The sequence below is a fragment of the Sapajus apella genome, unplaced genomic scaffold (assembly GCF_009761245.1).
Source record: "Sapajus apella isolate SASKATOON/1434 unplaced genomic scaffold, GSC_monkey_1.0 scaffold62, whole genome shotgun sequence".
NCBI classification, from domain to species: Eukaryota; Metazoa; Chordata; class Mammalia; order Primates; family Cebidae; genus Sapajus; species Sapajus apella.
Genome location: NW_022437002.1, coordinates 5,390,876 through 5,407,810, shown reverse-complemented (window position 1 = coordinate 5,407,810; position 16,935 = coordinate 5,390,876). Strand labels below are relative to the sequence as shown.

General features: G+C 43.8%; 1 protein-coding gene across 6 annotated transcripts in view; it reads left to right on the top strand.

Moving 5' to 3' along the window:
* The window catches only part of PHC2 (polyhomeotic homolog 2), a 102,817-nt gene that overhangs the window by 34,631 nt on the left and 51,251 nt on the right, over positions 1 to 16,935 (top strand). For 2 of the 6 annotated variants that reach the window (XM_032246830.1, XM_032246828.1), the window contains exon 1: positions 481 to 1,802. The exons of the other annotated variants lie outside the window; for them this stretch is intronic. The gene's annotated coding sequence lies outside the window, so the exon portion shown is untranslated. Of the gene's footprint in view, positions 1 to 480; positions 1,803 to 16,935 lie in introns of those variants that run through there. 6 annotated transcript variants of the gene reach the window in all.

Sequence of the window (16,935 nt, the reverse complement as noted above, 5' to 3'; positions counted from 1 at the left end):
AAAAAAAAAAAAAAAAAAAAAAAGACCTTTAGGTGCCTATAATAAGTACAAAAAGTTGACTTTTTTTTTCTACTCTGAAAACTGGCTTTCTGTTGCTATTCCCTTTTTTCCTTTACTTTTTTTTTCTTTTGCTGCTATAAAGATGTGTTGGTGTTCTTGGATTATTTGGACATCAGAGTTCACTGAGTCAAACTATCTGCTTTTTAATCCCAGTTTTGCCACTTTGTAACTGTATAAGTTTGAGCAAGTTACTCATCAGTGTCCTTTTCTATAAAATATGGTTTCTATTATGTATTCCAAGACTATGAGGATACAAGCACCTGGCTCAAAAGTTTTCTAAAATTTACTATAGGACAGGATTGGGAATAGAGTTATCCAGTGCCCTCTTCAACCCCCAGAATAAGTGAGATTCCTTAACTCTGCCTTTCTGAACAAAAGCAGATTGACAGTTCTTTTCTTTGGTTCCATAATATGGCTCTGGATGGTGAGGCTGTGAATGTCAGAGGTTGGAGAGCTGTCACCACTTCCTGTAACAATTGGAGTATAATTGCCTCTTGTCTTACAAGTATGTAAAACTCCAAATCAGAAGGATAGGGATTTTGAATTGGTTTTCCATTCCTGGTGGTGACATGGACTGACCCTTCTCTTCACTATCCCCATGTAACCCACAACACATCTGTGCAAGACTGCTGGTTAGAGTTGGTATTAAGAGAACATGAAGAGCTGTGCAGCAGCTGAGGTCATAGTTTATTCTGGATTACTGAGCATTGGCTCTGGATTGCTGAGCATCCAGTCAATATCAACAATGACAACAAAAGCAACCTACCATCTGAAGCCTGGCCTGTTCCCTCTGAGGAAACAGGCTTGGAGACTGTCATCCGAGTCTACTTCATATGGTTCTGGTCCACACAGCCTGTACTGGTCCCTGAGCATTGCAGAAAGTTGGTGTGTGTGGCTTCTGACAAGATTTTACATAAAATCCTCAGTACTTACTGGAAGACAAAAAAAAAAAACAAAACTCTTGAAAAGATCTTATAAGTGATGTGGCTTCTCTCACTGTTCAACCATTTAAATGAGGATTTTCCAGTCAGCACCAGGAAGAATGCACTTGAGGCCAGCATGGGGACAGATGAGGCTTCTAAATCCAGGTAGAAGTGCCAGGCTTCAGCTCCTTTCTGAACAGGAGGGCTGAGGATTCTCCTTCACATCCTCCCAGACAACTACTGAGCATGCAGCATGCATTCTTTGCCTTCCTAGGAAGGTACAGTTTTCAGAGTATTGGAGTTGGCTCTGGGCGCCAGTTATCAGTGATAACTAACAAAGATCCAGGGAAAATGATGGCTGCTAATGAGCTTCTTTTCAAGTTTATGGCCTCCCTGAGTGTTTGTCTGTGGAACCCTCATGCTTTTGTAAAGGGGTACAGGACAGAGGGGACAAGGGAAGAGATCAGATGGCCTGCTATCTGAAGCATGTGCCTGGCTTCAATAGTCCCCTTTTGGGTTGGTTTTATTCTGTAATGTGTCCCCTGAGAAGACAGACTAAGCAGCCTGGGTTACCCTGCAATTTCTCCAAACTATTTGCATGAAATACTGCAGGCAAAAAGCCCAGCCCCTGATTGGCTGTTGCTAGGTAACAACATAATCATCAGGAAATTAGGCTGTCCTTTTTTTTTTTTTCCCCCCAACACGGAGTATGTGTGTGATTGCAGTGTTGTGCAGGAAGAGAGAGGGAGTGGAACAAAGACAGATAAATGGGATGATCTTGAAGGCGGGGACACCACAGCCACAAACCTGCATCCCACGGTAGGACAATCTGCTTTGGGTTGGGCTCTTTACTCAGTCAAACCAATATTGGTACATTTTCCTTTTTATAACAATGGCAAAGCTAGGAGGGCCCTGCAGACAGCAGGAACAGAAGCTCTAATAGCAACTTTGAAATTTGAAGTGCTTTCTAGAAGCAAGAGGTAGTATTTGATATGTGGGAATGACTCGAGTGAGGTGAATGAGTGAATGTGTCTGGAGAATGTGTATAGGCAGATAAGAATCCATTAGTATGGCCGTAGACCGCCTGCAAGGAACAGAATGTGAGAATGCGCATGTGAATGAGGCGTGACAGAAAAACCAACCATGCTTTAAGATAGGAAAGGAAGCCCATAAACCCAAGTTTACAACTGTGTCTGTTATGACTCTGCCAGTGTTTAGCATGTGGTCCTAGCATTAGGACCTCATAGACTAGACTGGTGGATGAAGAGGCAGCAGACTAAAGAGAGCATTTGTGTATGTGCATGTGTGTGTGTGCATGCATGTGTGCGTGTGCATGCATGTGTGCACACAGCAGAAGCACCTAGTTTGTTTTCAAGATTGTGTCCTGAATAACAGTGTGCAGAGCCCTGGCAAGTACACAGCCACACCTGGACGCTTCCACTGGGTAATGAGTATCCATGAAGACCCTGAGCACTTTCCTTTCCCTCTGTGCTAGCCCCAGGTGGCTTTCTCGCCTCTAACCTCCCTTATCTTGTCTTCCTTTTGAGTTCCCTAGCAATGACCCTGCCCTTACACTAGAGCCTCAGTTGCAATACAGTATACTTCGTTGGCTTGCTACAACCCCAGCCAAGCTAATTGCTGTTTGCCATTCATTGTCTGCCAGATTAATGACTCCTCGTGTGTCTGGTTGCCCATCCCTCCTCTGAGATTCCTCTGTGTACTCTCTCTGGCTTGTCTTTCCCTTCTTCCGGCTCCTCAGCTCAGCCTGTCTGAGCTCCACATCTGAATTTTTGCAAGCTATTTAATTTAAATGCTAAAATAGAAGCACTGCCTTTTTTTTTTTTTTTTTTTTTTGGCTGATCAAAGGGAATAGTATCAGGCATGATGTAGAGGGGACCATTTTGTAAGAGTGGTAAAAAAATATGCAAATGTATCAGAAACAAGACAGAATATATGCCAATAACCAAGACTCAGAAGAAAAGATCCTCCCAAGCATCAATCCCCTACAGTGATTTGCTGTCTCCAGTGGGTGAGCCTAACAAGACTCAAAGCTCCTGCCCTGAAGGAAAAAGCCTATTACTAACCTACAGTGGCTCAAATCCCCTTTCTGAGTACATGTACTAAATGGAATGAACTTGATGCTCTGCAAAGCATTTAGGACTTGAAGTACAGATCATCTCCCTCTTCTGTCTGCAGTGGTGACTTTCATTACCTTTCAGTTCTCAAACATTACAATAGAAAACAATCTCTGTTCCACTTCTGCTTCCCCACCATTCTCCAAGACAGTGGTTCTCAAAGTGTGGTCCCAGGACCAGCAGCCTCGGAAGTCGGGGATAGGTGGGGCTCAGCAATCTGTTTTAACAAACCCTCCAGGTGATTTTGATGTGTGCTTAAGTCTGAGAACCACTGTGGACCTGAAAATTTGCATTTTTAATAAGACCTCACTCTTTGAAAATCTCTGCTCTAAGAATAGAAAAGAGGCGACAATGTGTAATGAGAATTACATTCTCATTCCACCTAGAAAGCCCCCTACCCATTTCCAAAGTCCCAATCAGACCCATCTTTAAAGATCCATCCCAAATGAAACTTTAGCTGATGCAAGTGAAAGTTATCACTTTACAGCTTACTGCACTTCAGGTGTGCACAAACTAAGGGCCAAATCCAGGTCACAACTTGTTTATGTAAGGCCCTCAAGCTAAGAATAGTATTTACATTTTTTTAATGGTTGGAAGGGGTGAGAAACTGAAGAAGAATATGCAGCAGAGACCATATGTGTTCTACAAGGCCTAACCTAGATACTGTCTGTCCCTTTACAGAGAAAAAAAATGCTGACTCCTGTTATATTTATGTGCTTTTCTTATTTTTTGTCTTAAACTGTTAACTTCTTAAAAACAGAGTCAATATCTGAGTCATTTTTGTTTTGCATTCAGTACCAAACATATAGTAATTGTTCAATAAATATGGAAAAGGCAGATGATGGTAGTTGGGTGAGCTGCTTGGGCAGCTGACAAGTGCTGTGGGAATCCAAAAGAGATGGGCTTTTATACTTGACCACTTTGTGGCTGTCGCATCCGTAAAATAAGAACAATGTTTTTCTCCACCTTAAGTAGATGATGAGCACCCAGAAGTTCATACTAATGGAATTTACTCTAGTAACTAGAATGGTAGAAAGCAGCTGGGAGCTGCCCTGCAGCCTGAAAAACAAGATTAGCATTGAAAATGTCCATAAATGGATAAGTTAACAATAAGCAAAAAGCTTAAAATTTCAGGTGGATTTCTGATGTCCAGTAAAAAGTGTTCATGAAATTGTATACTACCATGGTTAAAGGAGCCCCTAGCGGCGATGCTGCAGGAATTCCACCTGCCCTGTGTTTGCCCAGCCTCTGCTTGAACACCTCCACCAACTAGGAACTCGCTTCCTCATGGCCAGCCCCACTCTACTTTTTAAACAGCTCCAGTTGTTAGGAAGCACTGTTTTCTATTCAGTTGAAATCTATCTTCTTATAATTTCCACCCTGTAGTCCTAGTTCTGCATGCTTAAATTATCAAAATTTGCTACCTACATTTTATAAATACGATAAAAGAGGTAGGGTAGAATTATGCTTGACTGGAAAGAATGGGAGGTTGAGGGGGATCTATCCATTTAGATAATTTTCCCCTGCAAATAGGGAACAGGTTAGAAATACAAAAAGCTAACAGCCAAGACGTATGCTAACCGAGGAAAGGCAAACTTGTGAGTGTGAAATGGAATACAACATTGCAAATATGGCGGGAAGCAAAAAGCTGGTGGTCACAGTAGATCATAGGCCACCCACAGATGTGCATGCCATGTTTCTGCTAGAAAGGAATCTTAATAGCAATTAAAGGCTATTATTTGGGGCAAATGAGGGTAAGGAGACTCCAGAGCTAGGCCCAGGGGACTCTGGAATTGCTTTGTGATTCCAGAGCTATGAAACAGCGGCCAGGACAAGTTGCCAGAGCAGAAGCAAGCAGGAGGAAGTCTCCTGGGAACGGCTGGGCCCTCTAAGTGGTGGCTGGGCCAAAGCTATGAGGCCTTCAAGAGGGAACTGTCCCAAAGAAGATGGAGGAAAGGAGTGGAGAAAGGAAGCTAGAAATTCGAGTTATACTCCTGCTTATAATGTAAGGTGGGCTTAAGACTAATCCAGACACCCTGAGAACTGATGAAGCATTGCACGAACAATATCCCCAAGAAGAATGTATACGGAATGTTCACCACTCTGGATTTCGAAAATGCTTTTGCTGCACAGAGCTTGGAGTTATATGGGGGATTGAATCCAGTAATAGCAATCTAGTCTCTCTTGCTTCTAGTCTCTCTCACTCCCCCCACATCCTGCCACACACCGACTACACGCACAACCCGCGGCTTATGTCTGTCCTGGTTGTCACTTCATCCAACTTCATCTGTAGGTGAGGGGTTTTCTTTTCTTTTCTTTCCTTCCCTTCCCTCCTTCCCTCCTTTCTTTCTTCCTTCCTTTCTTTCTCTTTCTTTCTTTCTTTTATTTTCTTTTTTCTTTTCTTTTTCTTTCTTAACAAAAAATTCCTAGGATTTGAGAATAAGGCTTTTGGGAGCCTGGTGGAAACTTTACGTCCAAGCCAAGACTAAGAGTGTAGTCAAAAATTGTAAGGAATTAAAAGCCCACATGTTTGAGAATCTTCCCTTCCCCACATTCGAGGCACTCCCACGTTACAATCTGGACACAAGCTCCAGAGTCAGACTATTCTGGTTTATGCCACTTAATAGTTTTATGATCTTAGAAAAGCTACTTTACCTCTCAGAACCTGTTGCCTCATATAATTGCTGCTCTGAAGCAATGCTGGAAAGATCAAGAGGCAAAGGAAATTGATCATTATAGAATGCCTGTTCTGTGCTGCACATGGTGCTAGGTGTTTTCTTTCTATGTATTTCTTAGGTGCTTGCATTTTTTAATTTACTTTTCCCAATAATTCCTAATAATTGCTATTTTTAGCACTGTTTCACAGATGAGGAAACCGAGGCCTGTGGAGGTTAAATAACCTGTCTCAGGTCTTCTAGCTGGGGCAGAGACAGGAATCAAAACAGCTTCCTCCAACTATGAAGCTCCTCCTCTTTCTTATAATTCATGACTCCCTGAGGCTGTTTCCAGCATGTGGTGGGCAATCAGGAAAGGTGGGCACCTCTATCCCCTCTCTCCTGTGGGACAGTTGTTTTTGTTTTATATTACTTTTCAATTAAATGATTGCAAATGATTTTGTAAACATTGCTAACAGGACCAGCCTGTTGTGTAGATAATATATGTTGAAATACTTACGAACAGGAAAGTCCTGCAAATGTCAGACATGCCCCAATTATTACTCAGAGTATGATTTCAGGCATACCAGGCAGGGCCTGTGAGAGTTCTAGTTGACATGTTTGCCTTAGATTGACACTGCTGCAGGAGATGACTCTTGTGAGAGAAGCTAGTAAACAGAAGGCTATGGGAGCCAAGTTAACTTCATAAGAACTGACTGACCCAGCGAGGACTGGACCAGAATAAGCACAGGTAATTTTGCCTCTTGTGCGTGGACTTTGAAACCTTGGTTTCCATTCCTACACCTACCATTTGCTAGCTCTGGGGCTCCGATAAGTTACAAGGCCTCTATGAACCTCAATTGTCTTGTGGGAAAAATGAGGAAGTAATCTCTGTACCAGAAGGTGGCTGTGAGGAATAAATGAGATCATGTCCCTAAGCAAACAATAAATGGCAAGAATTATTATCATTTACCAGTGGCTGGCCTGAGAACACTGGCATCCTAATGGATAAAAGACCATCTACATACCTAATTAAGGCCCTTGTGATGGGAGTCTATCTATCCCTGGCAGTCTCTCTTTAGAATATATCGAAGTGCTTAAAGCCCCATTCCCTTAGTCTCCTCATAGGGGATGTAAAGGGAAACTCCAAGAGAGGCAGGCTGTACCCTCGGAAGAAGCTCTGGGGGAAGCATGCTCAGATCTTCACAGGAAAACAGGGCACCCAGTACAGTCACTGCTTCTTCAGGGCACTCTTGACGCTAGTGCTCATGAGTCAGCAAACTCCTTGACTCAAGTGTTACAGAGAGTTAAGTGGTACCTGTAGGGCCACTGGTAGGCCTAAGATACAGCCCAATTTTAGGGGTGGAAGAAGAGAAAAAGAAGGTGAGTAAATATTTCTAGATAAGTTTTTAGGCCCTTGAGCTTTATTCTGAAAGCCTGATAATTAGCCGTTTCCCATGATCCCCGTGTTAGCCTAGTCATACTTGTCAGGACATAGCAGTGGCAGAATGGCAGGCGTATCACAGTTTAACCATCAGGCCAGTTCAAGGCTGAGCAGGAGCAGCAGAAAATGGCAAGCTCTAGAAATAGTAGCTGTGTGTATGTGCACATGTGCTTGTGTGCTGCGTGGGCTGTGTGTGTGCTTTGTGTATGTGCTTTGTGTACAGTGTGTGTGTGCACACTGTGTGATGTGTGTGTATACCATGTGTGTGCTGTGTGCTTTATGTATGTGCTATGTGCACTTTGTGTGTGTGTGTGTGCGTGCTATGTGCACCATGTATGCATGTGTGTGTGCTATATGCTTTGTATATATACACTTTGGGTATTTGTGCTGTGTGTGTAAGCTGTGTGTGTACTCTGTGGAGAGATTTAGTATGGAGAAATTTTGTTTTTAAGATGAGGTCTCACTACTTTGCCCTGGCTGGTCGTGAACTCCTGTGCTCAAGAAGTCTTCCCACCTCAGCCTGGGTAGCCGGGATCACAGGTGTTCATCACCACACCCAGCTTGGAGAGATTTTTATAGGGGTCTTTTTTTTATAGCAGTCTTTTTTATGGCCTTGGCTACTGAGATTTCTATGTACAAATCCCCAAAATGCATACCATTATGAAGGCTAAACAAGGAAGAGCTGACTGAGATTATAGCATAAAAAAATTTACTCTGGGCCGGGCGCAGTGGCTCACGCCTGTAATCCCAGCACTTTGGGAGGCGCAGGTGGGCAGATCACCAGAGGCCAGGAATCCGAAACCAGCCTGGCCAACATAGTAAGCCCCATCTCTACTAAAAATATAAAAATTAGCCAGGTGTGGCAGTGCAGGTGTGTAACCCCAGCTACTCAGGAGGCTGAGGCAGGAGAATCACTTGAACCCAGAAAACAGAGGTTGCAGTGAGCCGAGATCATACCACTGTACTCCAGCCTGGACAACAGAGCAAGACTCCATCTCAAAAAAAAAAAATTACTCTGTTACTAGACACAGATTTTTTCTTTGAGTTTATTGAAGGAAATTATAATATCTTTTTTCTCTGAGGGAAAAAAAGTCACTTCTATCCTACCTTAACATACTCTCTTTGTAATCCATACCTAGGCTGTGTTGGATGTTTTAAATGCATTGTTTTCCCTATTATTTAAAACCAATGAAATCTGCACTCCTGTCCATTTTATGGAAGAGGAAAATGAGGTACAGAGAGGTCAAGTAATTTGGCCAGGGTTGCATTCCTGTATGTGTGTACCCTGCCCTGGCAATGTTTGCTCATTTTTATAGAGTAGAGTTCTCTCCCCTTTTCTAAACCCTCTCATGATACTCTGCCTTTGTGTGATTTTTGTTTCTGGAATGCTTTCTCATACCTGTGTTGTTTCATTTTCCAGAAGCTCTGGGAGGTAGGTAGGGATAAGGTAGGGGTAAGATATTACCATCTCCACGTAATGCTGCTGCCTAGGTCCCACCTAGTCAACGTGTGGCTGAGTCTAGTCCCGGCCTCTGGCCAGAACCTTCTACATCTGCTCTTTGCAGTGACCGCAGTTCCATATCCACCACTTCAACACCACTCATCTTTCATTTTCCCCTCTCATTCCATTCCCAAATCAAAATTTACATCTCCTGGGCCCTATTAACAGTAGCCATCTAGACCCACAAATTTGAGTAAAGGTGCTAATGGCTGCTAATAGCTTCAAAGGTCCCTTCTCAGATAACATGGTTATTTCCAGTGTGGTTCAGTATCTTAACCTCGGGTTCCTCAGGAGGTGAAGAGCTTCCCAAAGAGCTTCAAGCTTTATTCATTCCTTATTTAATAAAATCTTACTGTTGCTGGCCCAGCACCATGTTAGGCGTTAGGAATCTAAAAATAATGGAATCACTGCCTAGTGAGTAAAATCAGCAGTCCTGCTATGCTATTAAAGTTCAGAAGAAGGCACCAAATCCAGGCTGGGGTACAGAATGGAAGTCCCTAAGAGGAGCAGACATTATAGCTGAACTGCAAAGGGTGACTGCGCTCTGGCCAGGGAGATGGGGAGTGAGGGGTCTGGGGAGCAGCCTAGGCAGAGGAAAAGGTCTGGACAAGGCATGAGACAGTGTGTGACTAATTCTGGAATCAGCTGTGTGGGGGCACGTGGTAGGCAATGAAGCTGGAGAGAAACAGGAAAATCCCTAAACTGAGTGCTGCCAGCATTCTCTTCTTTCCACATGGAGGTATTCTGAGTTTTCGCAGGAAAGAACTATGTTTGGTAACTCTTCCCATCCCAACTTCTAGCCCCTTTTTGCAGGGCTTCATTATGACCATCTTATGGCATCAATGTGATTGCCCTTTTAAATCTCATATTAGAGTTGGTAGTGGGGCCCTTTAGAGCAGTGGCTCTCATACTTCACAAGCATCAGAATCTCCCTGAAGGCTGTGAAAACACAGACTGCTGAGCCCCATTCCCAGAATTTCTGATTCCGTAGGTCTGAAGTGGTGCCTGAAAATTTGCATTTTTGGAGAGTTGCCAAGGGACCACATTTTTTGAGAAGACTTGCATTGAAGCATGCAAAGCTGTTATATTAACAAGGCTGTTTTCAATGCCTTTGCACCCTTTTTACCATTAGTTTCATTTGACCTTTTTAGGCTGGTCAGGTTGAGTATTAGGCAACATAATCATTCCCTAATGCCTCCTTAACAAAGTACCACAAACTGGGTGGCTTAAAACAACACAAATGTATCGCGTCACCGTTCTGGAGGCTGGAAGTATGAAATCCAGGTGTCAGCAGGGCCATGCTCCCCCTGTCCTTCCTTGCCTCTTCCTCGCTTCTGATGGCTGCAGGTGTTCTTTGGCTGTTGGCAGCATAGTTCCAATCTCTGCTTTCATCTTCACATGACTGGCTTCTCCCCATGTGTGCCTGTGTCTCATGTGGCGTCCTTTTATAAGGACACTGCTTATATTTGATTAGGGGCCCACAGAAGACACAAAATGTATATTGCCTTGCCACAGAGCAGTGAGACCAGAGCTGCCCGAGTCTAGACAAACTCATCCATCCCCTGTCCCCAAGCACTCAGCATCTGCACATTGTGGCTTTCACTGTACATCCCTTCCAAAAGACAGCAAATCTTTCTTTTTTCTCCTCATATTCTTCAACCAACGAGCACCAGCTTGCAATAGAAATACTTTATATAACTTACCTTTTATAAATTAGGAAGAAAATAGTAAGGTTTCAGAAAGAGTTTATTCGTTTAAATGTATAGTGTTTTGCTTCACAGTGAAATCATTCTATTTGGATTGCTAGGACTGTATGATCAGCTTTAATTTCTCATCCTTCATTTCTGTCTTTGTTGGCCTTCATTTGCTTACTTTGGTTGCTAGAGACACTAAAGATGGCAACATGCGGAGGACAGGGGAGAGGGAGGAACCTTTTGAGGCTGTTTGAGCTGCATTCATCTGGACTGCTCCCAGTGAGTCAGTGGCTTCAAACTGGAACAAATCAGGACACTTATGTTCATCCAGCAGCCGGGAGGTGTAAGGAGGCCTCCCGCAGGACCCCCCAAGATGAGGGAGTCTGAATCTTCTGTTATTATTGCCTTATGCCTCTGGTAGAGAAGCAACCAGAGAGGAGAAGCAGAGCCACAGCAAAGGAATAAGTTCACTCATCTCTTCAGACTCGCCATACCAAGCCACCGCATGATAATACCAGCAGCCATGATGGGCTGACTAGACTTCTCATTTCCTGCCCAGCTCTGATTCCATTAGGAAAAACCTCACCCTGCCTTACCCCAGGGCTTTAGGCTAGACTTGGAGAGCGGTTTTCAGTATCCTTCCCCTCTGCTTTCCCGGAACCTCTGTCACAGCTGTAATCCACAGCAAATGGATTTCCCTGACACTGGGGACAAAGGCCTAGTGTTTACTAGACTTGGCGGCTCCTGGGAGGGCAGAACCATCAGCATTGCTCCAGCTGCTGGTCTCAGGCCCTGTGGGCAGCAGAGACCTATAATAAGATCACTATCCAAGCCAGTTACAGTCAGCACATCATTCAAAGTGGCCCCTTGCGGTTAGGAGCGGAGAAGTGACTGAAATAGGAATCACAGCCCTTCAGAGTTGGGGCTCATACAAAACCACACAGTGAGTGGGAACCCAGAGAAAAACAGACTTCTAGCTCTGGATGTTAGCCATTAATGAAATTTGGCTGTGATTTATATGGGAGTAGGCAGGGATGGGTGGCCTCGGGGAAGAAATAAGAAACTAGTTAGAAGGAAGAGAAGGGAGGAATAAGAGTAGGAATTAAAAGGAAATTGAAAAGGGGTGGGTAAAATGCTGAAAGCCTGCATACTGTGAAAGTTTAAGGATTCAGACTTTCTCATGTGGGTCACCAGAGGCAAGGATGTAAGGAGAGTCCACAGATACCTTAGGAGCCCTCACTGCGACTCCAAAATGCCTCTGCAACTCCCCAGCAGCCAGAGCTTTGGGCAGAAGGAAGGTGGGAGTGGGGAGATACGAAAGCACTGGTTCAAAAAAGGGAACTGTGAGAGAAAAAGTTTGAAAGCTGTTATGTGGGTCCACACTTCCTAATTATGTTTCCTTCTAATTCAAGTTCCCTTCTACTAAGAGACCAATAATGAAGTGACATATGGCTGGACCCTAGCTACTGGCTTCTCCGCAGGGCAAACTTCGCCTCTCTCGTTGATAAGTCCCCACCACCATGCAGGCAGGAGGTTCCCTAAGGTGCCTTCCTTGGCGCTGGGTGAGAATCAAGGGAGCCACATCACCCTAAGTCACTTACTTCCCCCACACTGGGCCTCCGTTCTTGCATAGGAAAAACAAGGGAGATGATGGTAATGTTTCATTTCTCACACTGGTTGATAGGTACACATGCATATTATCCTTTACATATAAATTAGAGAGGACATTTTGTAAGTATAAATGGACATTAATTAACAATTAGGGAATTAAATTCAGTGATCTCAGTTCGTTTTCAACTGAAAATCTAGAATGCTTTGACATGGACTTTGCCCAGTGTTGCTGAAATAATGGCTCAAGGTGAAGTTGCGGCGAACTTCATGGGAAGTGCTCTGGCTTTGGAGTCAGACCTGGTTTTAAATCCCAGTTCTGTGATGATCTTACATAAATTGCTTAGATATATTTCTCATTGACAAAATTGGGATAATCCTACCTACCCCATAAGGAAGGTCACAGCATCTACAACAGTGCTTGACAAGTAGTAAGTGCTCAATAAATATCACTGTTATTAGTATAGACGCCATTGATGGAAGGTACTGAAATGAAATCACAGGTGGTTGATGTTTTAAACTAGTTGGTGAGAAATTTGTGGATGAGATAGAGAGATTAGGCTTTCAGATGAGGAGTAGGATGGAGAATGGTGCATTTCAAGCAATTTTATTCAACAAACATCTATGGAATGAAGCACAAGGTATTATGGGGAAATATGACATGATCCCACCTCCAAGCGAATCACTTTCTTGTAAGTCTACATTGTAAGTGCTAGGAGAGAGGTGGGCACAGAGTGCCTTAGGAGCAGCCCTCCAGCTGGATGGCTTAAAGGAAGACATTGGAACCGAATTTGAAGGAAGCAAGAGAAGAGTTGGCGGGGTTGTATTCAGTGCATATTTCACAGGACAGACTCAAGTTGTTTTGAAGATCTAAGGAGTTGGCTACATGAAAAATTGAAGGAAGGCATTTCAGGGGAGGGGAATAGCATGAGTGAAACCACAGCAGTAAAAACCACAGAGGTAGGAAGAAGTAAGGTGCCCAAATTCCAAATGACCCGGGCACTTTGGTCACAATGCTGAAACTAGAGAGTCAATTGTGGAAAATGAGGCCAGGAAGGCAAAAAGGGTCAGATCATGGAGGGTTTCACATTGCACATGGAGCAGCTTGGGGAGTGGGGGCATTGGGTGCGCCCAAGAACAGAGGTAATTCAACACATGGTACCGGGACAAATGGACATCCATGTGCCCAAACACGGAATAACATATGACCCAGCGATTTCACTGCTAGCTTATACCCAACAGAATAGAAGCAAGGACTCAAGCAGTCCTTGGCATATAAGCCTTATATGCCAATGGCTTATATGCCAAGGACTTAACATGCCATGTTCATTGCATTGCAACGTTATTCACAATAGCCAAAAGGTGGAAACAACCCAGGTGTTCATCAACAGATGAATGGACAAACAAAATGTAGTATGTATATAGGTATGCAATGAAAATATTATTCAGCTATAGAAGGGAAATTCTAATACGTGCTACAGCATGAGTGAACTTTGAAAACATGCTAAGTGAGACAAGCCAGACATAAAAGGACAAATATTGTATGCTTCCACTTATGTGAGCTATCTAGAACAGGCAAATTCATAGAGACTGAAAGTAGATTAGAGGTTAGGGGACAGGCAGGAGGACAAGGGGGACTGGAGTTACTGCTTCATGGTCACGGTGTTTCTGTTTCAGGTCATGAGAAAGTTCTGGGAATAGATGGCGGTGATTGTTGCATAACAGTGTGAGAGCAGTTAATAGTACTGATTTGCACATTTAAAATCTAGTCACATTCTGACCTTCCCTCCTCTATCCTTTACATGAGCAATTGAGAGAGAGAGAGCAATCAAGAGAGTGAGAGAGCACACTTGAAAGCCAGCCACAGCTATCAAAAGCATGAGCTAGAACAGAGGGTGCAAGCCGGGACAGAAAGGAATGTGAGCATGTGCTATCCAGGGAGTAAGAGAGAGCGTGTGTGAGACTTAAAGAGACAGACCTACTGATCAGGCCTGGGAGGGCAGATGCCCAGAGAGGGGCAGACCGAAAGTGACAGAAGAGAGAACTGGAGCATGTGCAGGCAGGATGTGGGTACTGGGAGAGCTACAGGGAGCCAGAGGCAGAAGGAGACCAGTCAAGGGCAGGCGGCCTGGGAAACAGCAAGAAGGTCAAGAGTGGGGGAGAGAGCTCATTAGAGGGAAACTGAGGTACCAGTCTGGATCAATCACAGTGGGGCAAGAGTGGGAGCAAGAGTGAGGGGGAGGACATGCTCATACTTGAGAGAGCCATGGCACAGTGAGGGAGGGTGAGCACATGGAGGATGCACCCCCCCCAAGGAGAAGCTCTGAGAAATCAGTGGTGAAAGGGAGCATGAGCGTAGGTGTGAGAGAGGGCAGGGAAAGAGTGGGAAAACCAGGGACTGGGGAACCGAAAACTACTGACACAGAAAAGACATGGGTTTGGGGGCAGTGGTAGCGGTCGGGGCAAGGTGGGGAGACAGTAGGCGGGAAGGCAAACCTAGAACAGAAGACAGAAGAAAGGCTTGCTTGCCTACAGGAGGAGACAGGCAGCAAGAGTGCGGGAAGGGCGCTGTGCCCACATGCCCAGGTTGCTGCAGTAAGTCTCTCTCCCCTGCATGGAGAGCAGTGGCTGGCCTGGCCTATGCAGTTTTTCTGTAAAGGAATGCCATGCTCCTGTTAGAATTTTGTCTTATTTCTTAACAAGATTTGAGTGTACACTCTCCACAGTATCTGCCCTAGCTGCTGCTAAAGGAAAAATAAATAGAAATGATAACCCCCAAACTGAGCAGCTTATGAAGGAGATAGCAACAGGATATTAATGATTACTTTGGCTCTTTGCACTATCATGCTCTCATTAATGCAAAAAATGGTATTTTCTTTTCCTATTAAATGGGTAGAAGGAACAGCCTATACAAGCAGAAAACTGAACATCTGTGGTAGGGTGACAAACAAATATTATTTTTACATGTAGGAAGGAATGGGTAGAAGGAACAGACTATACGCACTCTCTGTTCTAGCTCATGCGTTTGATAGCTATGGCTGCCTTTGAAGTGTGCTTTCTCACTCTCTTGATTGCTCTCTCTCAATCACTCATGTAAAGGATAAAGGAGGGAAGGTCAGAATATGACCAGATTTTTTTAAGTGTGTAATTCAGTACCATTAACTACACTCACAGAAATAGAACTGAGACTTGATCATCCAGGATGTAGATTATTCTACCGTCTTAATTTGCTGTGGTTGCTGCCCTATTTTCCCATTTTATTTTTTATATTTATAAGTACTTCAGTTGAGGTTTTCTAGTGTGGAATGAAAAGCAAGAAATGAAACCCAATTCTGGCCAAGATTTCGGGAAAGGGAGGTGAGACTTTGAACTAAGAGAAGATGCTGGGATTCTATGGGGTAGTCTGTGTTTGAATGGAACTATCATTTACTGATTTGTTGATTGATGATCCTTAAAATTTCAATTGAATCATCTTTACAATTAGTTTTCACTTTCTCTGAGATCAGAAATTATACCTCCTATCACTTTACGCAGCCTAATTTTCCCTCCCTAGAACATGAGATAAAGTGGATTTTGACAGCGCCAGGGCATAGGAAATACTTGTTGACTTTGCTGCTTCATTGATTTCCGCATCATCATCATCATCATCATAAGCATCCTTAGTGCGTCAGTAGCCATAATAAGGCCAAGCACTGAGTGCAGCTCAGGACAAAGGGAATTAATTCATGGACAAGCACCTTGCCCTGTGGCAGTAAAAGCAGACATAAGAGCATAAGGAAAAATCACTGCTTAAAGAGTCAGGTCTAGAGTGCAGCTTGTAGGCTGCTACACTGCCTTGGAAATTATAAACAGCTTGCTGCCTGCCACCTGGGAGTGGCTTGGGTTTCCAGACTCCCAACAGTCCTGTCTTTTAGCCTTTACCCACACTTTTTTCAGCCCACAGTGAAATTCACCCAGTCTGAAGAAGGCAGCCTGAGAAATGATAACCCCCAAACTGAGCAGTACTGGGGAGACAGCAACAGGACATTAATAATTACTTTGGCTCTTTGCACTAATCATGCTCTCATCAGTGTGAAAAATTGTATTTTCTTCACCTAGTAAATGGGTATACTCTACAAGGAGATGATTGAATGTCTGTGATGGGGTGACAAACAAATTTTATGTTTACGTGTAGAAAGGAATAGGTAGAAGGAACAGCCTATACACAGAAATGAGGATTTTTAGAGCATGGAAAAAGAAAAAAAAAGAGGAACTTAAACTCAGATCTGGGTGTGCCTCTCCCATCGCCCTTTCCTTCTTTCCCAGTCCCTCTCCACTGACAAGCACATAGACTCAAGGGAAGATGCAATTTCCAGTTCTGTAGTCAGACCATAGGATGGGCCCTGAAGGAATTTCTGGCCCTCCTTGCTGACTGGGATAGGAGGTTCCAGAAGCCTCTGCCAATTCCAACTCAGGAGATGCCCGATCTATTGTATCCAGGCAGTGAGAACCAGGCCACAAGAGCCAGTGCTTACAGAGCGTGCAGGATATGGTTGGCATATATCATCACTTTTCTTTTTGTTCACAACAGCCCATATCCTATCGCATCTAATAGATTAAGAAACAGGTGAGACAAGTGTGACATGCCAGGACTTGCCAGCTAGAAAGTGGCAGACCCAGGCCAAAACCAAGTCTTTCTGATTCCAAAACCTGAGATTTTAACCAAATTGCTCAGTATGTTTCCCTGCTGAGAGTTAGATCCAGAGGGTACTCGGCAAGTACATACTTAATGAAGATGGAGACCTCAAACACGCTTAAGCTCTTCCAGCTTTGAAAACTAAACTAAACCTCAGTTTATTTTATTGCCTTCTGATTTGCCTCTTTCTCTTATTCTATTCTCTATAGTTTTTTTTTTTTTTTTTTTTTTTTTTTTTTTT